This window comes from Mirounga angustirostris, unplaced genomic scaffold (genome assembly GCF_029215605.1).
Source record: "Mirounga angustirostris isolate CCGP_5_RB_7025 unplaced genomic scaffold, mMirAng1.0.hap1 SCAF_14, whole genome shotgun sequence".
Lineage (NCBI taxonomy): Eukaryota > Metazoa > Chordata > Mammalia > Carnivora > Phocidae > Mirounga > Mirounga angustirostris.
The window spans coordinates 37,005,436-37,032,831 of record NW_026991722.1 but is presented as its reverse complement, the minus strand read 5'-3'; the positions used below and the strand labels follow the sequence as shown (position 1 = coordinate 37,032,831).

General features: G+C 42.3%; 1 long non-coding RNA gene across 1 annotated transcript; it reads left to right on the top strand.

The window, feature by feature from the left end:
- Positions 1–388: 388 nt before the first annotated feature.
- LOC135362494 (uncharacterized) lies at positions 389–25,535 on the top strand. The gene is made up of 3 exons (XR_010407260.1): positions 389–791; positions 2,340–3,709; positions 24,516–25,535. It is a non-coding gene; the product is annotated as an uncharacterized LOC135362494 (long non-coding RNA).
- Positions 25,536–27,396: the final 1,861 nt, after the last annotated feature.

Genomic DNA, 27,396 nt, shown 5'->3' with positions numbered 1-27,396 from the left:
CGGAAGACAAAGATACTACCACTTCTCCATCTACACTCATGTCTGTACCGGGTAAGTGTGTGACAGAAGGCTGAGCCGTTACCTGGGTTGGGAAAGTTCATGCTTAAAACACATGAGTTTCCATTTCATTCCGCCAGCCCTGGGATTTTAAACACTAGCCCTCCCACTTAGACATCTGCACACAAATTGTCCAGAATGCATGTGCTCCATCTTACCTGAAAGACACGCTGGTGGACTCTAGGAAGCACATCACTAGTGGTACAAAAGGGGGGAGGATAACAGGTTTGCTTCACATATTAAATCTGAGACCATCTCTAAAAACTGAACATGTTCCTACTGGGACTATGGGATTATGGGTAGGCCCATGGTGGGTGGGGGGGCACAAAGGGGTTCATGTAATTCCACTAAATTCAAGTTATACGATGCCAGTTCTCTAAAATGAAACCAGTAGCTTCATTTCTGGCCTTTCTTAGTCTTCCTCTTCCCCGCTAGACACAGCTCCTGTGATCCTTCCAGCCCCTGTCACTCGCACATATCACGGACCCGCCCTTTCGGCCCTAACGCCCTGTTGCCAGACCATGCAAGTGTGACAGCAGGGCCGCTCCAGTTCCGGAGAGCTGGGAACTCAGACGTGCACCACTCACTGGAAGAGTTCTGGCTTTGTTGCCTAATGGAAGGCAAACCTTAAAATCCCTTGAGCCCTGGAGGAGCCCTCACATGGCACCGGGACTTCAGATCACAGGACTGCCCGAGGGCAGGACCCCCGTCCCCAGCCCCCACACCTTGTACAGGTAGGGCTCACACAGAAGGTGTGTTCGCTGAGGTGTCCCACCTCCCGCATTGCCTTGAGGATTGTGGAAGGCCCAGCCGAAGCTTATTTCTTGAACGCATTTTTCTTTTTCACTGCAAATGTTGACTCTTTTTAGCTTGTCAAGCTTAACTTCTTAAACCGGTTGCCTGTGGTATTTTGTAACCATTTTCTTAAGACTGAGTATAAATGAAGTGTTTTTAAATGGTAATAGCATCTCAACGTACCTCTGAATTTAGGATACTCAGTAGGAACTAGCCCAGTACCTAAATGGGTTCTTTTTCAAGAAAAAAGTACATATTTCCTTCTATGTAGCAAACGTCCCTCATTTTCACATTATACTATCTCCCTAGGTCTTGAAGGTTATCTGTATAATTTTTTAGGTGTGTTTATCTTACTAAAATGTTTTGGTTAAATCTGACTGCTCTCACACATTAATTTCTAACCTTTAGATTTTAGAGAAGTAACAAAGAGTTCCCATAAATGCACTCACAATTTTTATCTGATCTAAATTCACAGCCTACCACTAGGACACTCTCTTCTAATCTGACATATTTATGATACAGATGAAATGTGACCTTCTCCCAGGGAAACCTTTTTTTTTTTTTTTTTTTACCAGCTCCAAAGTTTTTCCAGAGAGAGAGAGACTATAGAAAATCACCTTAAATGTCAGTCTCTCAGAGGCTAAGCTCTCTCAAAGATAGGTTCGGAGATCATCCTGTCCTGCAGACACAGATACTGTCCCATCACATGAGCAAAATATGGGAGAGGGGGCCAAGAAGGAAAATGTGAATTTTACCTCAGAACATTTTCAATTTTTCTTGAGAGTGGTTTTGAAATTAATGTCACAGAACGCTGACCAGTCACAGCTAAGATATTATCAATACAACATCCAAGGTCATCTAGCTTTCCTTTCTTTTTTAAATTTTGGTAACATTTCCTCGGGGATAAAAACACATTCCTTTTAAAGATTTAATAGGCACAGAATGAACAATTGTATTTGTCATACCTACAGATCTAAAAAGGCTCAAATGGGGCGCCTGGGTGGCTCAGTTGGTTAAGCAACTGCCTTCGGCTCAGGTCATGATCCTGGAGTCCCGGGATCGAGTCCCGCATCAGGTTCCCTGCTCGGCAGGGAGTCTGCTTCTCCCTCTGACCCTCCCCCCTCTCATGTGCTCTCTCTATGATTCTCTCTCTTTCTCTCTCAATAAATAAATAAAAATCCTAAAAAAAAAAAACTCAAATGTGCTCATTTTTCTCTTCTGAGAACATAATGTGGGAAATTGCAGACAGGTGGTTGTATCTCTACCGTCTCTCCTAAGCAAAGACTTGACAGTGTAGATACTCCCTCGTTAGAACAGTTTTGTTAGCCTCTGAGTATTAACAAGAGGCCCCAAACATTTGTTTGAAAACATTCCTGCTACCAGTTTACATGCAATCTAAAAACCGTCTGCCGGACCACGCAGCCATAGACAGACTCAACCCATGACATGATGAGAAAGCCTCATGCAACTCCTTACTATCCTAACAGGAGAACGATGGCCACGCTCGAGCATCCTGTGCTGTGGTGCTGTCATCCACACCAGTCTGCAGGCCGTGAAAGGTCTCTGCCATTTTCTGATGGGACTATGTATGCTACCGTCCACAAAGAAAACAGAGGTGCGTTTCTAGGGAGAAGTGCCCCCAAACCCGATACGGGTGTGCTTTGGGGCTGAACTTACTGAGGCTTTTGAAGACCTAGAAGGACGACTCTGGACCGCCGGTGCCTGTCGGAGCTGAGCCTACAAGAGCTTTCAGCTCCCTCGTCACTCCCTACTTTTCTAGCTCAGGGGCAGTCATGACTTTCCTACCAAAGGAAAGAGAAGGAAAGACTGCAAAGGGGACAGTGGTATAAGAGGTGATCCCTCTTCCTTTCTAAGATACTTTAAGAATAATCCAGTATCCTTCAAGTCACTTGTCCCTGTTTTGGAAAATAGCATGGGGGTTGGGAGGCAAACTTGATCCTGTCCTCAACCCAGGTACGGCTCACCAAGAACAGATTAGCTTGGGGCAGGAGCTGTGTGCTCACTTCGAAGGGCAGGCAAGGTAAGAACCCAGGCCCTGGGAATGGGGGGACCAGCAGCCCAAGGCCAGCTGAGGTGGGCAGGAGGCAAAGGACTGGCAAGAGGATTCCACCAAGGCTGCAGCTTTGGCAGAAGAGAAGCCCTCAGCTCCACGTATCTTGTCCACGGAAGCTCTTCGGTCCTGGGTTCCATCACCACTGCTCCTCTGGAGAAGCCATGCCCTGGGAACCAGAGAAGGAACCAGCTGCTGCTTCACAGAAAGAGTGTCTATTCCTGGTCACATTTCCTTACTGACAAAACACAGGAATTTTAAGTGTTGACTCAACTGTGCTCCCGAGAAGAAATAAGAGGGGAAAATTACCAAACGTAGACACTCTTTAAATTTAAAACATCTATCCAGGAAAGCTGTAATACTACCTCAGAAAGACCCGAAAGAATTTTGTAAGCTAAAGAAAGGGGGAAGGGGAGAGTGTTTTTATTTTCTCCTCTGATTTAATGGTTTTCAAAAGCTTGAGCATGAACCACGGGTGAAGCACAAGTCAACAGTGACTTTTTACTCCTAATATCACATCACTATCCCTCAGTTACTCTAATGGAACTCTAAAAGAAGAGCATTCTGCATCCATACCTGCCTCAGTCCAAAAATACGTAAAGCAGTTCCTTTTTTAAAAGCGTATACTACATATCTGAGTGAGGAAATCAGAGCAAGGGGAAATGAAGGGAAAGATGAAGGCAGAAGTAAGGTCAGTAGCCTCACACGTGCCCTGAGGTCTTCTAGACTTTACTAGGATGAAGGGGGAAAATTACCACCGAGCTTCCTAGTTGCCAACGTCAAGAGGTAAGTAATCATTACTCAATTTAAAGAGTCCATAAGCTGAAAACAGTTACTTAAGAGTGCAGATACTTAGATCTAAGAGAAATTTCTCAGGCTCCTAAGAAGAAATTAAGTGACGGAGGGAGCCTGACCGTCACAGCATCTCATAGCTAATACAGTATCTTTCTAGCAGTCCTCAGGACGACCCCGATGACGTAATGCCAAGATGCAATTCAGGAAAAACCAGTCTGCCAGGGACCTAAACTGTGTATGCACAGAAATAACTCTGGAGTGTCAGGCTTCATCCCAGGATAAAACAGGGGTGGGGGGCTTGTGAGCACCCCACTGGTTCCCACAGGTACTCATGTGTCTGTGCTGGGGGCAGGGGAGGGAAATGGCCTAGGCCCGCTCCTTTGTTCCTGGAGGGCTCTCCCAGTGGTCACTGTCCCTCCAGTTAAGCTCTGAGATGAGTAAATCACCCTCCCACCTGTAAGCCCCAGGCATTTTTCAAACTGCTGCTCTTGTGCTATATTTCCATGGGCTGTTTGTTGTGCTGTCTCTTTAAGGGCAGGGATTCATTTTCCTCTCAGAGTGGAGCCCGCTAATTTTTAAAATTCCAAGGTTTAATCCCACTGGCTGTAAGAGCTCATGAAATTTGGCCCCTCTGGTTTTCAAAGCCAAAGGTTACAGGGATTCATCTTCCCCGTGCAAGCTCCCCAGTGTGACTATTTCCCTCCCCTCTCTGTGCCCCAGGCCCTCCCCCCCAGGGGACAGCCCTGCAGGTCCATTTAGCTCCCCGCCACATCCCCACCCTTTCTTACCCTCTTCCATATGGCCTCTTCTCTTCATTTAGCTGTGGAATTTGTTCTGCCAGTCTTGGGGTCATTGTTAAGGGTCTCACTGATGCCTTCCACTCTTTTCTCAAGTCCAGTGAGTATCTTTATGACCATTATACTTTAAATTCTCTGTTGGGCATATAACTTCTCTCCATTTCACCTAGGTCTCTTGCTGTGATTTCATCCTATTCTTTCATTTGGGGCATATTTCTCTGTCTCCTCATTTTGTCTAATTCTTTGTGTCTGTTTCTATGTGTTAGGAAAGTCAGCCATAGGGGCGCCTGGGTGGCTCAGTTGGTTAAGCGACTGCCTTCAGCTCAGGTCATGATCCTGTGGTCCTGGGCTAGAGACCCAGATCGGGCTCCCTGCTCAGCGGGAAGTCTGCCGCTCCCCCTGCTTGTGCTCACTCACACCTCTATGTCAAATAAATAGATAAAATCATTAGAAAAAAAAAATGTTAAAACAGAAAAAGGGAAAGCAAGCTACATCTCCTGCTCTTGAAAGCGGTAGCCTTATGAAGGGGTCCTATAGTGCCCTGCAGTACAATGTCCCCTGTTCTCCGGAAACTGGTGCTTCAGGACTGTCTTCTACATGTGTTGGATGCGCCCAGTGGTTGTGACTGAGCCACTTTTTCCTTCATCCAGTCGTCTACTGTGGCTCTCTTGGCCTGTTGTGGGCAGCGTTTAGACCCTCTGGTGTTAGTGGGCCAATCTGGGGCTGCCTTTGGCTTGAGTTGAGTGAGACCAGGCGTTTGCCAGAGATGCACTAGCATCCAACTGCAGGGTGCTTTCTCTGTGTTGTCCTCTGAGAAGCTTTTCTTGGTGGCAGGGCCTGCAATCAGACCAGCTGTCTGCCCCCAGCCCACTGCTGGGGCTGCCATCTGACTGGTATGTGTGGTTATCTTTCCCTCTTCCCAAGACAATAGTCACTTTGGAGTGGTGCTGGCCCCTGTTGGGGCTGCCTGCACACTGCCAGGCTCGTGGCACCGCTTTGGATGGTCTCCAGCCAACAGTGTATTGGGGGGTGCAGATCCACAGTGCGCGTGTGGGCAGGATGCACAGTGTTAGCAGGATCCCCTGTGAAAGGGGACTTGCCACCACCAGGACTAAGGCAGGCCTGGCTAGAGGGGGTGGATCTGCTAGAGCTGGATACCCTATCCAGCAAGGCCGTCATTCAGAACAGGTGAGAGAGTTTCCCAAACAGAAGGTAAAGGAATCCATCACCCCTAAACCAGCCTTACAAGAAATGTTAAAGGGGGTTCTTTGAGTGGAAAGGAAAGACCCCAAGCAGGAGTAAGGAAAATAGGAAGCACAAAGGTGTAAAAATTAAGTATCTATAAAAATCAGTCAAGGGGGAGCGCCTGGGTGGCTCAGTCGTTAAGCATCTGCCTTCGGCTCAGGTCATGATCCCAGGGTCCTGGGATCGAGCCCCGCATCGGGCTCCCTGCTCTGTGGGAAGCCTGTTTCTCCCTCTCCCACTCCCTCTGCTTGTGTTCCCTCTTTCGCTGTGTCTCTGTCAAATAAATAAATAAAATCTTAAAAAAAAAAAAATCAGTCAAGGGATTCACAAAATAAAAGGATATAAAGTATGACACCATATAAAACACTTTACAGGTTATAAAGTGGTTGCACAGGGGCGCCTGGGTGGCTCAGTTCGTTAAGCAACTGCCTTCAGCTCAGGTCATGATCCTGGAGTCCCGGGATCGAGTCCCACATCGGGCTCCCTGGTTGGTGGGGGGTCTGCTTCTCCTTCTGACCCTCTTTCCTCTCGTGCTCTCTGTCTCTCATTCTCTCTCTCTCAAATAAATAAATAAAATCTTTAAAAAACAAACAAACAAACAAATGGTTGCACAAATAACCATGTAGTAGAGATTGCTGGGAAGATGGCAGAGTAGGTTTCCCAAACAAACAAAAGATAAAAGAATTCATGACCACTAACTAGCCCTACAAGAAATGTTAAAGAAGACTCCTTGAGTGGAAAGGAAAGACCGTAAGTAAGAGTAAGAAAGTAGGAAGTACAAAAGCAGTAAAAATAAGTATAACTATAAAAAAATCAGTCAAGGGACTCACAGAAGGATGTAAATTATGACACCATATACCTAAAATATGGGGGGGAGGAGTAAAAAATGGGTTCAAACTTAAACAACCATCAACTTAATATAGACTACTCTATGCAGAAGATGTTCTATACAAACCTAGTAATAACCACACACACACAAAAAAGTAATAGCTATGCAAAAAATAAAGAGAAAGGAATCCAAGTATATCATTAAAGAAAGCCAGCTAATCATGAGAGAAGAGAGCAAGGGAAGAAAGGAACAAAGAACTACAAAACAACCATAAAACAAGTAACAAAATGGCAATAAATGCATACCTATCAATAATTATTTTGAATGTAAATGGACTCATGCTCTAAACAAAAGACATAGTGTGACAAATAAAAAAATAAGACCCATCTATATGCTGCCTACAAGAGACTCATTTCAGACGTAAAGATACATGCAGATTCCAAGTAAAGGGATGGAGAAGCATTTATCATGCAAATGGAAGTGAAAAGAAAACCAGGGTAGCAATACTTAAAACGGAAAAAATAGGCAAAAAACAGACTAACAAGAAACAAAGAATGACATTATATAACCATAAAGAGAACAATTTAACAAGAAGATGTAACAATTGTAAATATTTATGCACCAAACATGGGAGCACCTAGACACATAAGGCAGTTAGTAACAAACATAAAGGAAGTAATCAATAGTAATACAGTAATAGCAGAGGACTTTAACACCCCACTTACATCTAGGGACAGATCATCCAAACAAAATTGACTAGGAAACAATAGCTTTGAATGACACATTGGACCAAATGGATTTAAGAGATATATACAGAACATTCCAGCCTAAAACAGCAGAATACACATTCTTCTCAAGTTCACATGGAAGATACTCCAGAATAGATCACATATTAGGCCACAAAACAAGGCTCAACAAATTCAAAAAGATGGAAGTCATACCATGCATCTTTTCTGACCACAACGCTATGAAACTGAGATCAACCACAAGAAAAAAATCCAGAAAGGACACAAATACACAGAGATTAAGTAATATGCTACTAAACAATGAATGGATCAAGAAATCAAAGAGGAAATCAAAAAATACATGGAGACAAATGAAAATGAAAACACAATGATCCAAAATATTTGGGATACAGCAAAATCTCTTCTAAGAGGGAAGTTTATAGCAATACAAGCCTACCTTAAGAAGATAAATCTCAAACAATCTAACCTTACACCTAAGGGAGCTAGAAAAAGAACGAACAAAACCCAAAACCAGTAGAAGAAAAGAAATAATAAAAATTAGAGCAGAAATAAAATAGAAACCAAAAAAAACCCAGAACAGATCCATGAAACCAGAAGCTGGTTCTTTGAAAAGATCAACAAAACTCTTGGGGGGGGGGCAAATAAAATCAAAAATGAAAGAGGAGAAATAATCAACACCCCAGAAATACAAAGGATTGTAAGAGAATATTGTAAGAAATTATATGCCAACAAATTCGACAAGCTAGAATAGACAAATTCCTAGAAACATATAATCTCCCAAAACTGAATCTGGAAGAAATAGAAAAGTTGAACAGACCAATTATCAGCAATGAAATTGAATCAGTAATCAAAAAATTCCCAACAGGGATGCCTGGGTAGCTCAGTCGGTTGAAGTGTCTGACTCTTGATTTCAGCTCAGGTCAAGATCCTGCCCCCCCACACACACACCCCCGCCAGCCACAGCTGATGGTCTAGAGCAGACACCAACCTAGGGGCAGTCAATCTGGGGTGGCCAGTAACCACATAGCCTGACTCTACGAGCAGGGCCCATCACAGAGTCCTCTGCCTGCCTCTCTCTCTCATTTGTACTAAGGATTAAGGACCGAGCCATGGAAACTAGACTGAGATGCAGAATGAAGGGAGCCCCGAGGAAGGATCATGGTAAGCAGATGTTCTACATAAAGCAGAAACAGAAGATGGAAAAAGCAAAAGGAAAAGAAAACAGACCCTCAAGCAAGAACCAGGGAACGACATTTTAACTAATCCATAAACATCGGCTGCTTCCTTGAACCCTGAACACCCACCAGTTGTTTTATTCTTGAAATCCAGTTCATCAGTTTTATTGATGTGATGTGTAGGTGTGATCTTAAAGTCAGAGAAGCAACTTAAATGAATGTCTTCCTTGCAACCTAAGACATTCTCATGAAATGAGTCTCTTGAGAGGGAATAACTTGCCCAAGTTTACAGAACAGAAGGGACCTTCAAGACAAGCTGATCCCAAGCCCAGCTGACCTTCAAGCCAACAGCCAGCCCCACCCGGTGGCTGTGTGTAAAAAAGTGTCCTGGATGTCCAGCCCCCTTGAGCCTTCAGATACCTCTGAGCATCCACACAAGCATGGAGAGACCCCGAGCAAGAACTGCCCAGCCATCCCATAGAACCACCGAAATAACAAACTGGTATAAGACACTGAGAATAGGGTGGTTCATGACACAGCAACAGATAACTTACAATGTAGTTACTAGTGAGGGACAAGTTTTATGTTGTTGCTTTGTGCACGCATCATGCAGAGAGAATATGATTTCCATCCCATGTCTGCTATCACTGCTCTAAAATCATTTGGCACATCGCTTCGTTGAGTTTCATAAAACAAAAACGTAAAATGAGAGCATTAGACTACATGATCTTTGAGATTCCCTTTTGGGTTCTTTAAAATTCTGATTGCCAACAAATGACACAATCCAAACACGGCCTGCAGGGCTGGTGCCCCAGGCTCAGCAGCTTTCCTCCTTATAAACTATGGAGGGGAAAGAAAAGTCAAACGTGAAATAAAACTGCTTTTAGAGGCACAGTTGGTGCTTACAATTTTTTTGAATTGAAATATCACTTTCATGGGTACTTTGACTTAATTTCAACTGTTTTTTCTCACTCACTTACTTGATCTGAGGTCACTTCCTAAGCCAGTGAAGTAAGAGGAAACACAGACAGGTCCAAAGTGAATTGTCAACACAGACCAGTTAAGTAATCATTTCCGTTTTGAAAATTCTTTCACTCTCCTCTGGAGGCTTGTATCAAGGTTCCCAACGTTTTCCAACCAATGGGCATGTCTACCCAACCTCCTGCCCCTTAGGTTATTCCTCCCCGGGGCAGCCGAGCAGGTGGAAAATACAAGCAAGTCACCCTTTACGTACGACAGACACCCAGCCTTCACAGAAGCCCCCCTCGGCAACAGGGACATGGCCTCACCCGCCTCCACCCTCTTTCTGGCACTTTTTTTTTCACTCCTAAGAAGGAAGAAAAGATCATGTATTTACCGCACCCTCTGCAGTGAACAAGGCACAGTTTTGTTGTGTTTTTTTTTTTAAAGATTTTATTTATTCATTTGAGACACAGAGATACAGAGAGAGAGAGAGCACGAGCAGGGAGAGAGGCAGAGGGAGAGGGAGAAGTAGGCTCCCTGCTGAACCAGGAGCCCGATGTGGGACTCGATCCCAGGACCCTGGGATCATGACCTGAGCCGAAGGCAGACGCTTAACCATCTGAGCCACCCAGGCGCCTCAAGTTTTTGACACCGTGAACAGGACGAGTGTCAAAGCCTCCAGGCTTTCCAGAAGGCCAATGGCTGCCCCGTGCAGGAACACACAAACATGGCTGGGAACCAGGGAGCCGGCGCTGGGGAAAGGAAGCCCATCACAAGTCGCTGTTACCTATAAAAATGTCCCTCTTCCTCCTGCCCTGCTCTCTCCCCCAAACTTCCTTCTCCTGAGGACAAAAAAAAAAAAAACCTGGGCTATTTCCAAAGTGTAGTTTATGGGAAATGCTTCCTTTGGATAGATTTCTTTATTGATTGTGATTTAAAAAACAGCTCAGGGATAATTTTAAAAACATATTTTACTGGACATGCCCTTCACTTTCAACATAGAAATCACACTAGCTACCTTTCTCTGTATTCCCAACTTCCGAATATCCAGGGAAGAACCCTAGCCACTGCCGTGTTCACCAGGACATTAGCTCCCAGTGGCCTGATGAGACCAAACCGCACATTCTGCTTTAGCCACCTCTGATGAAGAAAACCACAGCAAAGACGGTGACCCCGCAGATGGTCCATCCTCTGACGTGCCCAGGGGCACTCAGTGACTCATCACCCGCACGATGCATAAGGACCCATCCTGGCAGTCTCGCATGTTACTAGGCACTTTGCTGAAACTTACTCAGTTTGCTTATCTGGAACAGGGATAGTAACAGTAGCCCTGTTGGATGCCCACGGTCTAGCACATCAAAGGCACTCAATAAATAATAGTTACATGCATGCATGCAAACAGCTTAGCATTGTGCCTGGGACACAATGAGTACTCGGTACATTGTTGGCTGCTACAATTAATGGGAGTAGTAAGAGTGGTGGTATTATTTCTCTCAATCCATGCCTGAACTCAAGTGTGGTGTGAAAAGAGGATACTCTCTGCTCTCCAGAGAGGCTGCTATCCAGAGACGGGACCTACACCCCTGCTCATCTTCACATCCCCATCACCGCTGTTCTCCTTTCTAGCTCTAAATGCCCACCTCTTCCCCCCACAGTCCACTCACCACTATGCACCCAACTCTTCTGGTTTATGTTAAGTCCCAAGAAGAATAAAAATTTCCATAGTTACCTGGAAAATGAAAAGCTTTCTGCTCAATATTAAGTGCTGGAAATCTTTGGATCTACCTGTTCTCAATGGTCTCTTTGGACAGAAAGGGGACTGGAGATCATTGGTCACCTTGCGTTGCATCACCGCAGGTTTCTCTTAAAGGAGTTCTCTTCTGTGTTATGTGTTAACATTATATTGTGATTACTGACATTTAAGCTGCTATTCATACTATGGTATGATTTCAGGGGTGGGACCATTTTGTCTACGAATTTAATATCCCCAGCATCTAGGATTTTGAGCATATAGAAAAATGCAGTATGTAACGCTCGGTCATTAAGTGTCTGCCTTCGGCTCAGGTCATGATCCCAGGGTCCTGGGATCGAGCCCTGCATCGGGCTCCTGGCTCAGCAGGAGTCTGCTTCTTCCTCTCCCACTCGCCCTGCTCGTGCTCTCTCTCTATCTCTGTGTCTCAAATGAATAAAAAATCTTTAAAAAAAAAAATAAAGAAAACCTCAGTATGTTTACCAAATAAAGGAAGGGAAAGGTGCAATGATAGAGCTTAGAGTTATTTCCTATATATCCATCTTGCTCTCCAGTAACACAAGTAACTTAACTTTCTATTAAAGAAAATTACAGTCCATGTAACCAGAAGAACTAAAGAGATGAGAACACAGAACTGGAGAGAATGATGAAACGTGGCCTGATTCTCATGAGCATGGAAGTTTAGCATCATGTTTTTTATTTCATTTTTTTGACATCATGATCTTCAAAAAGCTACCACTTTATCATAGGACGTATTTTCAAGCCTTGGAGATTGAATGTCACTGATAAATATTAGATTCTGACTACATAATGGTGTTTAATTTTGAACTTTCCTGATATAAACTTCAAAACCAAAATTGAAAGATCATGAACAAGAATAAAATGGTGAGTTAGAGAAAGACTTAGCAACCTTCTAGACCAATGATTCTCATTGTGATCATGGGACTTTGGAGACCCCAAGACCCTTTCAGGGAGTCCTCAAAATCAAAGTCATTTTCCTAATGACACTAAGGCATTATTCATTTTCACTCTCGTTCTTGCACCAGTGAACAGTGGATCTTTCCACAGGTTACATGATGTATGATATCACAGCAGACAAGTGCAGAAGCAGATTTAACAGTCCAACTGTCTTCTATTTAGCCACTCCTTAAGAAAATTTACAGAAATGTAAAATAGTATCACTCTTCTGAGAGTTTTTGTTTTGAAAAAGTTATTTTTCATAAAAATATGCTATGTTCATATATAATGAACTCATTGCTTTTTAAAAAGAACATTTTTAATTTCCCATTTTTAGTTTCTATTATGATAAGTATTAATAACTATAACCCATATAAACAAAAGCTCTTTGGAGTCTTCATTATTTTTATAAGTCTAAATAGGGTCTGAGACCATAAAGCCTAAGAACCACTGCGCCAGACCCATGGTTTTTAACCAGGGATCTGCATTCAAGTCAGCGAATCCGGTGCTGGCTTTTCTGTGTGGTAACTAATAAAAAGGGCAAAGAAGCTCTCTAAGCTCTCTGGCCTCGCCTATAAAATTTTCTTTTTATAGAATCAGGGTAAAAAGAGAGGGCTGGGATCAAAAAATACTGTGAATTAGCAGTGATCATTCATAAGAAGCTAGGTATAGGAAATGAAAAAGAAATGAGAGCCAAAGATTCAAAGGTTCTCAGGCTAGACAACTGGTAGAAGATTAGAGCCTCTGGTAGTGAAATTAGCCAGGCTGGAATTGAGGGAGAAGGTATGAATCCAGTGTTAGCCAGCAGATCCTGAAAGATGCCCTGCACTCTCTTGATCTCTGCCTGGATACAGAGAGCTGCGGATGTGAGGAGCCAGGCCAGTGATAAGGATTTGAGGTTCAGCCCTCTCTAGTGACAGGTGGCATCTAGAGAGTGAGTAAGCCCATCGAGGAAGTGAATGTGGAACATGGAGCTGTTCAAGGCAGAACTGGAGGTGAGGGGCTCCTCTCGGACTAGGAATTAAAGAAGAGTCCAGGAGATGCTGGGAAAGGCTCAGAGACCAGAACAATGCAGGGTCCTGAATAGTATCTTGGCATGGCATAGCCAATGGATGGGTGGGAAGATGGAAGGAAGGACCAAAAAAGAAAAAAAAAAGAAAGAAAAGAACCACCCCAGGGAGAGCTTCAAGGAGGACTGGCTGGTCAATAATACCAAAGCCCAGGAAAGACACAAACGCTAAATCCTGAGACACTAATGGATTTGACAAGAATCGAGTCATTGCTTCAGACAAAAATTTTTATAGATTAGTGGCGTCAAAACAATACATGAAAACTGTGTGGAAAAAATCTAAATGCAGAAGAAAGGAAATAAAGGGGGTGGGAGAAAGAAAAGGGAACAAATCCTGCAAAGGCTTTTTATGTAAGTCAGGACCACCTGGGTACAGCTGCCATGGAAAATACCCAATGGCCTCAGAGCCACTGAAGGCATTAAAGGCAAAGGGAAGGATGGCGGGCACCAGGACTCACAGGATTTCATCAAACCACCCTGTTTAAAGGACCATTTCCTGGTCCACCCAAAATACAATCCTCAGAAGTCCTATAATTCAAAGGTCAAAAAATATTAGGGTCATAAGATGAAGGTTAAAAGACCTCGTCTGGTCAGATATTATTTAAAAGCAAGTATTTAGACTCGAATAGCTCTTGAAAAGAGATACAAATAATAAAAACCCAAGTATCAGAGTTTCATATATAAAAAGGAATTGCTATGACAACCACCACTCAGCCTCCACAGAAAATATAAATAGGAACCAGAATGAGAAAATTCTAGAGAAATGTGGCTTTTCTGATTTGGAAACCATTTCAACTCCTGTTCTTTAATGTTTTGCTCATTTGGCTCTGATAGGAGAACATGAATATATTCCCCCATTTCAATGGCTTCTTTGTATTCCAAATTAAAATGAGCAAACCATCACTTAATGAAATGAAACTGGAAACCAAGACCATGGAATGATTTACTCCACTAAGATGCCCCTGTCCTCTTCACTGTTAACTTCTAATATTCAAAGGACCACACCAAAATTAAAGAGTAGACGTACATTAAATGCATTATATTGCAGGCCAAATAGTAAAAGCAGATAACAGGGAACATAGAATCAATACCTCTTTAGCTGCCAGCATGTAAAGCTTCAAACCAGTTGTAAAGGATCAAAGTTTCCTACCTCTTCTCCAGCATTTTCCTTTAACCATGACAGTTCCTGAGACTGCCATGAGGTTTGCTATTTATTTGATTGGTGACAGAAGGCAGAACAGTGCAGAGTCAGATATCCCCAGCTTCTCTTAGGATAACCCAGTTGTTTTCTTGAGCTCTCTCCCCTGAAGCCAGAGCAATCAGATCTACAAGCCCAGGGATCCTGAGGATTCAAGGTTAGGGGACCCAGTGATCTGATCTTTTGCACAGTGCATTTGCCTGCAGACATTTTCACTGTGAAGCGAGCAAGCTGGTTACCGACAGCTCTCCAGTGAGCTGGGCTGCCAGACCCTGCCCAGGGACCTGTAGTGTCCTCCTGCCTGCCCTTGTGTCCTCATCCGTAGGTCTAGTGCCCTCAGTTTCCTTGCCACTGCCACGTGCCCAGTTTCTCGCTCTCTGCTCCGGCTTGCTCCCTTGGCTAGCCTGCTGCCACACTTGAGCTTTGGCCTGGATGCTGTCATTCAATCTCCTCTGGCTCTGCTCTCCGGCCCAGGGGCCAGGCCAGCCTGCCCTTCCTCTAAACCCATCTCCAGCTCCAGGAACCTAACCTGTTACCACTCCATGCCTGTCAAGTGGAATGGTTTGGACAGGAATCCGTTCTAATCGCAGGCGTTCTCCAGTGGCACTGAGCTTCCTCCCGTGTCACCCAAGTTCAACACCTCTCCAAAGAGAAGGAAAGCGATTCACTATTCATTGCACCTGGCAAAAACAATCACGTACATGAGAGTCCTTTTGAGGCTGCTGTGGAACTCTAAGGCTTCTCACCCCCTTGTATTAACCAAAGAAATTAAAATCTGTCAGTCATACTGTGATAAATTAATTATAAATTAGAACATCAATGTCACCAGATCTGGAGTATATTTTGCTAGATCCTCCGTAAGTAAACTTATGTAACAATTTGTAATTGTTAGCAGGTACAAATGTCAGAACACACAAGTTGCATGATCTAAATTCAAGTTCTTTGCATCCGAGAACTTTAGTTTTTAAGACTCTTCTATATACAAACCCACATAAACTCCAGGTCTTTATACAGGATCATCAAAGCTGGGAAGGGCATCCTGAAATCACTTTAGCTATTCCCAGCACCCAAAGACCTGAAGCTCTTTCAAAAGGTAGATGTCTAGTAAATGCGCAATGTATACACTGGCTGAATTTGTCAAAGCAAGCTTGGTTCAAGGGTTCACACCTCTACTATGGAAGAGTCTGTGCCAGCTAAATGACACTAGTGAGGACTTGAGATCCTGAGCGTCACACTGGAGAAGGCAACAGAAGACATGAATATAAACAGGCTGGGTTGCCTGGTCAACATGTCACATGGAGTAAGACCATCCATAGAGTAAGGAGGGGGAAACAAGAGGGCAGGAGATACCACGGGGAGCAAAACTTCCTGAAAACTAACTTTTTTCCCAGGGTTTTCTTTGGATCTGCCCTACAACACAAAAATACCTATTAGAAGACTTTACAGTCATCCCATAACTCTCAGAAGTTGAATATGCTTTCATCTTTGCCACGCAGAATGGTTTAAACCAAATACTGGCTTTCAAGAACATCAAGATCCTCGTTGTTGAGCACACTCTGGCTTCGGTGACTTGCTGCTCTCTCCCCCTTCCACCTTTCATCTACTGACTACTGAACCAGGTACAAGCCAATACAACAGAAGAGGACTAGAGAAGATCTAACATTGCTCCCACTAATGCCCCAGGTCCGGCTGGGAACCATGGTCCCTCCCAGGAAAGATGTCCCTCTCTGCACACAGGACGTGCATCAGCAGATTTCATGAGGCCCAGGGTTTTTTCCTAAAGAATCTAAAACGAGGTTGGAAACAATGAAACACAGCAAGTGAGTTTCACAGCTGAGTTTCAAACCCATGTCAACCCATACTAACAGCTCCTTCGTCTTTCTCTGGTGCCTTCTAATTTACCTTTTGGGCTTAAACGGACATGTAAATGTTATTCAAAGTCTGCAGAAAAGCAAGAAACACAGGGCAGGATGGAGAGGCAGGAACAGGCATTCATAAATGAATATTTGTTATAATTCACAATGATAAGGTGTACCACAGTGATAACACACATATTTTACTATCTTTTTAGAAAATAATACAGTTCTTGACCAGATACACAAAACTGCAGTTATCACTGACATGATAACTGGTGCTGTTAGTATAGTTAGTATAGTCTTATACATATGTTATTGGCGAAGTACCAGCTAACGCAGGTTGTCTGGGTGGTTTTAAACCAGATGCCCAGCATTCCTAATGAGAACATGATAGAAATTTAAATTTTAAAGCAAATGTCAATGCCAAAACAATAAATTATTTTAAATGTTCCTCCCACAGAATGCTGATTCTACATACCATGGCCAAGTGCACACATGTAATTATTAGCAGGTTCACTGGCACAAGATGGACCAGATGTGAACATGACTCCAAATTGCTCATTTATAACCAAGCCCCCCACCCCCCACCCTGACACTTAGTCCTGACAGCACTGGATCAAATGAATTGATCAAAACATCTAAGAGTGAGAAGGGATATGGAAGTCATCTAGACCTACTGCTCATTCAGAACATAAGTCTCATATAAGATCCCCGCCATATAGCCATCTGGCTACATGCCAGAGTCATGCCTGTCCCCCTGGCTACATTGACCAAGAACTCACTAAACCCCAGGAGAGGCCACCATTCTATTTTAGACAGCTCTGACTATTTCATGATTCGTTGTAACTGTCAGTGTAAACAAATCAGTGACTGGCCTGAGGACATGGATACATGTTTATTTTCCTCTGTAACACAAGTCAACAAGAAAGCCTGTAATCGAGCAAATCAAAAGAGGATACAAAAATTGTGACACATATGTTTAGACTAGTTGAAGCAGATCAGGTCACTGAGCCAATGAAGAAATGGTACCTAAACCATATGAAAAGCTCGTTTTACCCATCTACATTTTGCAGTGGTTTTAACTCTTAAATTAATTTGCCACTGACCTGAAAAAAAAAAAAATCAGATTGTTGGTTGAGCACCGGTAGATAAATGTGTCACTTTGGCCAAAAGAGTCAAATTCTGTTGTTTGTATCAGTCACTGAATACACTGGGTCCTTCTCTGACCAACTGACCTGGAGAGAGTACGCAGAGCACAGGGCTGGAACAGCAATCTCAAAACTGCTGAAATATTCAGATGGTTTGTACAATTCTCTGAAATAGTGCGATTTAGAGAACTAGCTTTCTAGACAGAAAATCTAGGCATTATAAACTTAGAATACAGAGTGTTAAAAAAAAAAATGACATCTCCCTCATATTACAGACTACCCAGGTAATGAACTGATACCCATTCTGGTCAAAACAGAGCATTTTAGAGATCCACTTTTTCAGTCCTTAAATTAATATTTTTCTAATCTTTAATATTTTTTGTTTGTTTTTCAGTGTCTTTTTCTTGGATGGAAGGTTTTTTCCCCTCAAAGAGTGGAGCAATTTAAGAGTTTGTAACCTAAGTAAATAGACAGAATATATCTTCTCTCCATGTACATTCTCAAGATTACAATTCAGATTCTCTGAGTTTAATGAGGACTAGAGTCAGACTGTTTCCCATTAAAAAGAGAAAGGAGTAAGGAAGAAATTCAATAAGTGTTCAAGTAAAATATAGCCATCCCAACATCTGTATTATATTAGAGGAGACACAAGACAAAACATTGACTCTTGAGGTTAAATCTAAATTTCCTGCTACAGTTCCCAAAGAGTTTGAGAGTTTAGATCAAAAAGGCAACACAGAAAATGGACCCAAAAAAAAAAAGTTTGGGTTTTTTTTTTTGGTTTTGTTTTGTTTTAAGAGAAAGAGAGAGAGTGCACGCATGCATTCTCATGGGTGTGATTGAAGAGGGGGTAGGGACAGAGGGAGAGGGGCAGAGAGTATCTCAAGCAGATACCCCACTAAGCATGGAACCCAACACAGGGCTCAAGCTCACGACCCTGAGATCATGACCTGAGCCAAAATCAAGAGTTAGATATTTAACCAACTGAGCCACCTCGATGCCCCCCCCAAAAAATGTCTTAAAGCGAGTTTCGAAGGCTATGAAATGCGAACAGTTATTTCTTTGAAGCACTAATTTAGTCAGCAATTACCCAACAGTCACAAACAAAATTCAGTGAAAATTCTGCACAATGCTCAAGTTTTTTTCCCAAGTTAGGGATGACACACCTGGGATCTGTAGGTCATTGGAGGTGCCGAACCACCACCTCTGATTCTTCATCTCTCTTGTGGAATGCTGTTGAACTTCCACATCTTTCTCTCTAGTATATTTTCACATCACACTTGAGGTTCCAAAGATATTATTTCGGTCTCCTTGGGAATCTACTAGTCTTTAATTTCAGAACCTACACTGCAAAAAGAAAACCCAAGCTCCCAAGTCAGAGGTCAACAAGCAAGACTGATTGTCTCAGAAAAAAACTAAAAAAGGGCACCAGGGTGGCTCAGTCAATTAAGCATCTGCCTTCAGCTCAGGTCATGATCCCAGGGTCCTGGGATCGAGCCCTGAGTCAGGCTTCTTGCTCGGCAGGGAGCCTGCTTCTCCCTCTCCCCTGCTTGTGCATGCTGTCTCTGTCTCTCTCTCAAATAAATAAACAAATAAGATCTTTTAAAAAAGAAAAAACTAAAGAGCATGAGGCCAGAACCAGGATTCAGTAAACTCCATCCTCAAGTCTGGCTTTCAAGCCTGAAACCGCTCCTTGATCAACTTGTGAGGAAAACTAAGTTTTCAGAAAGTAATGCTGACCTGCTGGCTTTGGTGGCTCTGTGGAAGCTTCTCTAAAATGCCACTGATCAGAAGTGTGAGCCTATGTGCACATACACACATACAAGCAGATGAAGAATTTGTTATTCTGAACAACTCAGAACGAAACAGCCTGTTATACCAAATTCCACAATAGAGTGAGGTGCCTATCTCTAAACATTGCATATCAAAAAAAATTTTCTCAAACACAAAGATTCTAAATTGGGGAACTGGCATTAGAAGGACGGATTTGCCATGAATCATTTTAGACAAATCTTATATCAATTTATACTTCACTTGCAGCATCCAAGAAATCTAGATTCTATGCTTGGTCTTCAAGACCTTTTACCAATGTATCCTTTGTCCCTGTCTCAAAAGAAGGTAACCCTCCGCTACAGCCAAACAAATCCTATTGCTATTCCTTGTACCTCAGTGCTTCCTCCCTCCCAGTCCCTTTCTCTGGTTTCTCCTCTTAATATTGAAAGGTCCCACGGCTTAGTCTTTGGTTTTCTTTTCTATCAATACTCCCACCCTTGGAGAGTTCATCCAGTCTCTATATGCCAGTGACTCAAATCTCTATCTTCAGCTCAAACCCTCCGCTGAGCTCTAGACTTATATGCACAACTCCCTATTTAATCTCTCCATTTGGATGTCTAACAGACATCTCAAACTTACATATCCTAAATCGAACACCCAAATTCTCCCTACCCCACCCCACAAGCATACAGCCCCTACAGGCTTCCTATTTTCAGCTGATAACTCCATTCTTCCAGTTGCTCAAGACAAGTCCTAGTGTCTCACTTGACTCTCACTCTCTACATTAAATCCATCAGAAAATCCTACTGTCTACAAGAAAAGCCATCAAGAAAACAGTATAATCAGAATACAGTCCATTACGTCATCCCTTTTCAAAGCTACTACCCTGATTCAGGCTCTGTCGTTTCTTACCTGGGTTGCCCCAGGGGGCTCCTTTGCCCAGCTTCTCGCTTTGAAGAATGCACTTCCAACAGCCATGGAGCTCCCTTGCTTCAAGTGTTCCCTTCTTACTGAGGCCAGCCCTGAACACTTGGTTAAAATTGCAGCCACCTCTCCCTTGTACTCCAATCCTCTTTCCCCTACCACCTACTTTCTCCTTTCTCTAAAATACTAACCAGTTTCTAATATTTACTTATTCATTTATTGTCTGTTTCCTCCCACCATACATATACACAAACACCCCTAGAATGTAAGCTCCACAGGGCAGTGATTTTTATGTTTTTATTCACTGAGATATTCCAAGTGCCTAGAATGTAAGCACACAGTCAGTACTCAGTAAGTATCTGTTGACTAAAACCCACCACCCTGCCAATTTGCCCATTCTACTCTTTGAAGTTTTATTTGTGTCATGTTTCCCTTTTTAAACTAACTTTCTGCAAATTCTTTAGCAGTGGAAATATTTCTTTCCCACCTTTTAAGGTCCAATTTAAAGCCTCTGAAATCTTTTCTACATTAGCTCTGCTCTACTGACTCTGGATTTTTATGCACTTAGTCAACAACAACAAAAAAATTTGCATTAGCATTTTTGTTTGCCAACTCTGAAAGTCTTAAGTCATGCATACCTACAACTAAACTCTCAGTTCTTTATCTTACAATAAACTTTGTTTTTTAACTACCGATTTGATGCCTTTAAACACATTATCATTTAAATAATGGATACAGGATAAATATTCAGTTATTCCTCTCTACAGATTATAAAACAAAGTAAGTACAAACATCAAGGACATCCTCAGACCTGAAGGAACTATAGCCATTGGAGTTTGCAAATGTTTCGTGCCTGTAAGACAGGCATCTCCAAGGGTGGTTCAGTATTCCCAAATCGATCAACATGATACATCACATCAAGAGAAAGGATAAAAACTATATGACCATTTCAACAGATGCCAAAACAGCATTTGACAAAGTACAACATCCATTCATGATAAAAAAAAAAAAAAAAAAAAAACCTCAACAAAGGAAGTTTAGAGGGAATATACACCAACTTAATAAAGACCATATGTGAGGGGCACCTGGGTGGCTCAGTCGTTAACCATCTGCCTTCAGCTCAGGTCATGGTCCCAGGATCCTGGGATCGAGCCCCACATCGAGCTCCCTGCTCAGCAGGGAGCCTGCTTCTCCCTCTCCCTCTGCCCACTCATGTGCGCTCTCTCTCTCAAATAAATTTCTTTAAAATCTTTAAAAAAAAAAAAAAAAAGACCATATATGAAAAACCCACAGCTAACATCATACTCAATGGTGGAAAAACCGAAAGCTTTTCCCCTAACATCAGGGACAAAACAAGGATGTCCTCTCTCATCACTTTATCCAATATAGTACTGGAAGTCCAGCCACAGCATTTAGACAGAGAGAGAGAGACAGAGACAGAAAGAGAGAGAGAGAGAGAGAGAGAGAGAGAGAGAGAAAGAAAGAAAGAAAGAAAGAAAGAAAGAAAGAAAGAAAGAAAGGAAGGAAGAAAGAAAGAAAGAAAAAACGTATCCCAACTGGTAAGGAAGAAGTAAAATTTTCATTACTTGCAGATGACATGGTATTATATATAGAAATCCCTAAAGACTCCAAGAAACTACTAGAACTGATAAATGAATTCAGAAAGTTCACAGGATACAAAATCAATATACAGAAATCCATTGCATTTCTATACACTAATAATGAAGCAGCAGAAAGACAAATTAAGAAAACAGTCCCATTTACAATTGTAGCAAAAATAATACCTAGGAATAAAGGTAACCAAAGAGGTGAAAGTCCTGTACTCTGAAAACTATAAAACACTGATGAAAGAAATTGAAGATGACACAAATGGAGACTTTCCATGTTCACAGATTGAAAAAATAATGTTAAAATGTCCCATACTACCCAAACCAATCTACAGACTTAATGTAATCCCTATCAACATACCAACAGCATTTTTCATAGAACTAGAACAAACAACCCTAAGATTTGTAAGGAACCACAAAAGACCCCGAATAGCCAAAGCAATCTTGAGCAAGAACAAAACTGGAGGTATCACAATTCCAGATTTCAAGTCGTACTACCAAGCTATAGTAATCAAGACAGTATGGTCCTGGCACAAAAACAGACACAGAGATCAATGGAAAAGAACAGAGAGCCCAGAAGTAAACGCATGCTTCTATGGTCAATTAATCTACAACAAAGGAGACAAGAATACACAATGGGAAAAAGTCAGTCTCTTCAACAAATGGTGTTGGGAAAACTGGAGAGCCACATGCAAAAGAATGAAACTGGACCACTTTCTTACACCATACACAAAAATAAACTCAAAATGGATTAAAGTTCGCAATGAGACCTGAAACCTTAAAAATCCTAGAAGAGAGCACAGGCAGTAATTTCTCTTACATTGGCCATAGCAACATTTTTCTAGCTATGTCTCCTGAGGCAAGGGAAACAAAAGCAAAAATAAACTATTGGGTCTACGTCAAAATAAAAAGCTTCTGCACAGCAAAGGAAACAACCAACAAAACTAAAAGACAACCTACTGAATGGGAGAAGATATTTGCAAATGATATATCCAATAAAGGGTTAGTATCCAAAATGTATAGAGAACTTACACAACTCAACACCAAAAAAATAACCTGATTAAAAATAGGCAGAAGACATGAACAGACATTTCTCCAAAGAAGACCTATATATAAGCAACAGATACATGAAAGGATGCTCAATATCACTCATCATCAGGGAAATGCAAATCAAAACTACAATGAAATATCACTCACATCTGTCAGAATGACTAAAATTAAAAATACAAAAAACAATTGTTGGCAAGGATATGGAGAAAAAGGAACTCTCTTGCTCTGTTGATAGGGATGCAAACTGCTGCGGCCACTGTGGAAAACAGTATGGAGGTTCCTCAAAAAATTACAAATAGAACTACCACATGATTCAGTAATTCCATTACTGGGTATTTGCCCAATGAATATGAAAATACTAATTTGAAAAGATACATGCATCTCTATGTTTATTGAGGCATTATTTATAATAGCCTAATTATGGAAGCGGCCCAACTGTCCATCAATAGATGAATGGAAAAAAAAATAGATGAATGGAAAAAGCAGTTACACACACACACACACACACAGGAATATTACTCAGCCATAAAAAAGAATGAAATCTTACCATCTGCAACAACATGGATGCATCTAGAGGGTATAATGCTAAGTGAAATAAGTCAGTCAGAGAAAGACAAATACCATATGATCTCACTCATATGTGGAATTTAAGAAGCAAAACAAACAGAAGAAAAAAAGAGACAAACCAAAAAACAGAATCTTACCTATAGAAAACAAACAGATAGTTACCAGAGGGGAGGTAGGCATGAGGATGGGTGAAGTAGGTGAAGGGGATTAAGAGTACCCGTATGATGAGTGCTGAGTAATGAACAATTATTGAATCACTACATTGTACACCTGAAATATAACATTGTATGTTAACTATCCTGGAATTAAATTTTTTTAAAGATTTTATTTATTTATTTGACAGAGAGACACAGTGAGAGAGGGAACACAAGCAGGGGGAATGGGAGAGGGAGAGGCAGGCCTCCCGCTGAGCAGGGATCCTGATGCAGGGCTCGATCCCAGGACCCTGGGATCATGACCTGAGCCAAAGGCAGACGCTTAACCACTGAACCACCCAGGTGCCCCTAAATTTTTTTTTTTAAAGGGTTGCTGTGAATATTAAAAAAAAAAAAAAGACATGTGTCTCTAAGAGTATGACGAAGAGAAAGATTATCAGAGTTCCTTGTCAGAGTAAATACAACTGACCCTTGAACAACATGGGTTTGAACTATGTGGTTTCTCTTATATGTGGATTTATTCAGTAAATACAGTCCTGTAAATGTAATTTCTCTTCCTTATGATTTTCTTAACATTTTATTTTCTCTAGCTTACTTTATTGTAAGAATACAGCGTATAATGCATATACAAAATATGTGTTAATTGATTATGTCATAGGTAAGATTTCCAGTCAAAACTGGGCTATTAGTAAACTTTTGGGGGAGTCAAAAGTTGTACAGGGACTTTGTGTGGGGGTTGCTGCCCCTAACCCCCTCATTGTCCAAGGGTCAATTGACTGAAGAGTTCATGAGTCTTCCTTAGTAAGAAACCTAAACCCGTTGTTATGGGTTCAATTGTGTCCCCCAAGAAAGAGACACTAAAGTCTTAAAGCTCAATACCTCAGAATATAACCTTTTTTGGAAAGAGGGTCTTTCCAGAGGTAATCAAGTTAAAATGAGTCATCAGAGAGGGCCCAATCTAATGTGACTGCTATTCTTATTTAAAAAGGGACATTTGGACACAGAAACAGACACACACAGAGGGAAACAGATGTGAAGACACACGGGGAAAACGCCACATGAAGACAGAGGATTAGACTGATGCATCTGGGAGCCCAGGAACGCCTGAGGCTACAAGACGACACACGTGGAACAGATCCTTCCCTGGCACCTTCAGAGAACACCGGGGCCTGCTGAGACTTGGACAGACCAGACTTCTGGCCTCCAGAACCAGGAGGCAATCAATTTCTGTTGTTTTAAGCCACCCAGTTTGTGGTACATTCTTATGGCAGCCCTAAGAAACTAATACACCCAATATTTGGATCCAACAGATTGAGCTGAAAGCCAGCTAAATACACATATTTTCGGGGCACCTGGGTGGCTCGGCCGTTAAGCGTCTTTGGCTCAGCTCATGATCCCAGGGTCCTGGGATCGAGCCCCGAATCGGGCTCCCTGCTCAGCCAGAAGCCTGCTTCTCCCTCTCCCACTCCCCCTGCTTGTGTTCCCTCTCTCACTGTGTCTGTCAAATAAATAAATAAAATCTTTAAAAAAAAAAAAAAAAACACAAATTTTCAAAGTATTCAGGTTGTAACACGGGACCTGAAACTGAGGTTTTTCAACTGTGTGTCTTGATTCCAGAGTCACTTTGTAATTGTTGTTTTATAATCATTCCACTGATTAAAAAAATACTTAACTGGGGATAAAGGAATTATCTTTCTACTCTAGTATCAAAAAGATCCTCTCCTGGGGAGCCTGGGTGGCTCAGGCAGTTAAGCGTCCAGCTCCTGATTTCGGCTCAGGCCATGATCTCAAGGTCATAAGATTGAGCCCCACATCGGTCTCTGTGCTCAGCGGGGAATCTGAAAGATTCTCTCCCTCTGCCCCTCCCCCTACTCTCTCTCTCAAATAAATAAATAAATCTTTAGAAAGAGCCTCTCTTGTGAATATAGGTAAGGATCATTCCTTGCCCTTGTCCACTTCTATGGGCAAGCTGGCCTACAAAGCTGACAGCCAGAAGACATTCTGTACTACTGACAATTATATGTTTGATCGGATCTACATGGGGGAGAAACAGTTTGGAAAACTGTTTAAATTAGATGATTAAATTCAATCTCAGTGGTTCAGACTTTAGAAAAATGTCTGGATTGAGTTACCTGGACCAACTGTCTCCAGTGCCTTGTTTCCTGGCTCCACATACAAATAACCTCTTAGCTCTGGCCAGCAGGTTCTAAACCATATTCTAAAAGGGGAAAAAGTAAGAGCCACTGTTTTCAAGCTCCTATTTCAGGTATAAACGCAGTTTCCGTACTGCAAAAGAGTCAGGTTATTGGACCTTTCCCAAATGGGAAGGCGAGGACTGCACCCACTGTCACATCTGAGCACGAAAGTCTTTGAAATGTTTCCCCTACTGTGCCTTCAGATCAGGTGACATCTGCCCAGCCTCATTTCTTGCTAGAGCTAAATATCAAAAACTCATTTTTGGGGGTGCCTGGGTGGCTTAGTCGGTTAAGCGTCTGCCTTCGGCTCAGGTCATGATCCTAGGGTTCTGGGATCGAGCCCCACATCGGGCTTCCTCCTCCATGGGGGGGGGCCTGCTTCTCCCTCTCCCACTGCCCCTACTTGTGTTCCTTCTCTCACTGTGTCTCTCTGTGTCAAATAAATAAAATCTTTAAAAAAAAAAAACAACTCATTTTTTTTCCCCCAATGTTGCCAATGTTTACAGGTCTGGGAAGAAAATAATTAAAGTTTAAACATTCCTATTAGTTACTGGCTATTTTCCAGGAAATGAACAATCACACTTATCCAATGAAACACACAAATGACTTACTAATACTACAAATTACAATAATCATCCTAGCATCTACTGAGCAGTTTTACATAAGTGCCAAAAATAAATCGTCTAACTGCAAGAAAGAGGTTATCCTCTATTTTACTGAGGGAACATTAGAGTTCAAAAAGGCTAAGTGGTCCAATCAGGGCTTAAACCCAGATCCACAATGGCTGCAAACTCAGCCATGAAACAAGTAGCATTAGAAAGAGCCAGTTCCCACTACTTTCCAGAATTTCACTTGTATGACCTTTAATTTTCAGAATAATCCTCAGAGAGCAGTAGCCCTGTGATCCCCACATCACATCGCAGAACACTGGAGCTCAGGAAAGGTAAGCGATCTGCCTGCTGGCTACAGTCAAAGGCTGTGGAACTAGATTCAAATTCCAAAGCCTTTCTTCCTAATAATAAAAAATAAATACCCTGTACTGAGCATGGTCCTAAGTTATGAATAGCCATTCTAAACCATCCTAAAAGTTAGAGAGGAAGCTGAGGTTCAGAGAAGTGACTTGACTTTTCATGTCACCAAGCTCTCAGGTGGCAGAGCTGGGACCCGAAGGCAGGTCTGAGGTCTCCAAGCCCATGCCCCTGCCCGAGTGCCAGGCTGCTTCTCCCAGGTCCTTCTAGTAATGAAGCCAGTGTCACTGAAACTATAGGCTAATTTTCAAGGGCCTATGATAGCAAAGGAGAGCACCTGAGATAGCAGGAAGCATTAAAGTGAAACAACTTGACAACACAGAAACAGGGGAACAATTAGGATCTGGGGTTCCGACAGCCAAGTTCTCACAAATGCACAGAGCCGCAAGCACTCATTCTCTATTTTCCAAAAAATTACACTCTTAATTTTATTTATATGAAGGGAAATCAGTAAGTTCATATAAATGGAAACCCCCAACAAGGAGGAGGGAAGTATACATTGCGAAGAATGAGCTAGGTATCAAATGAGAAAGGCCAAAACGGAGAATTTCTGTATGTTTTATTCATTTTACTTCATTTTCAGGGCTCATCCCTATGTATATTCTCCCCACTGCTTTCAGTGATGGTATTCCCCTGTCTCTAACTG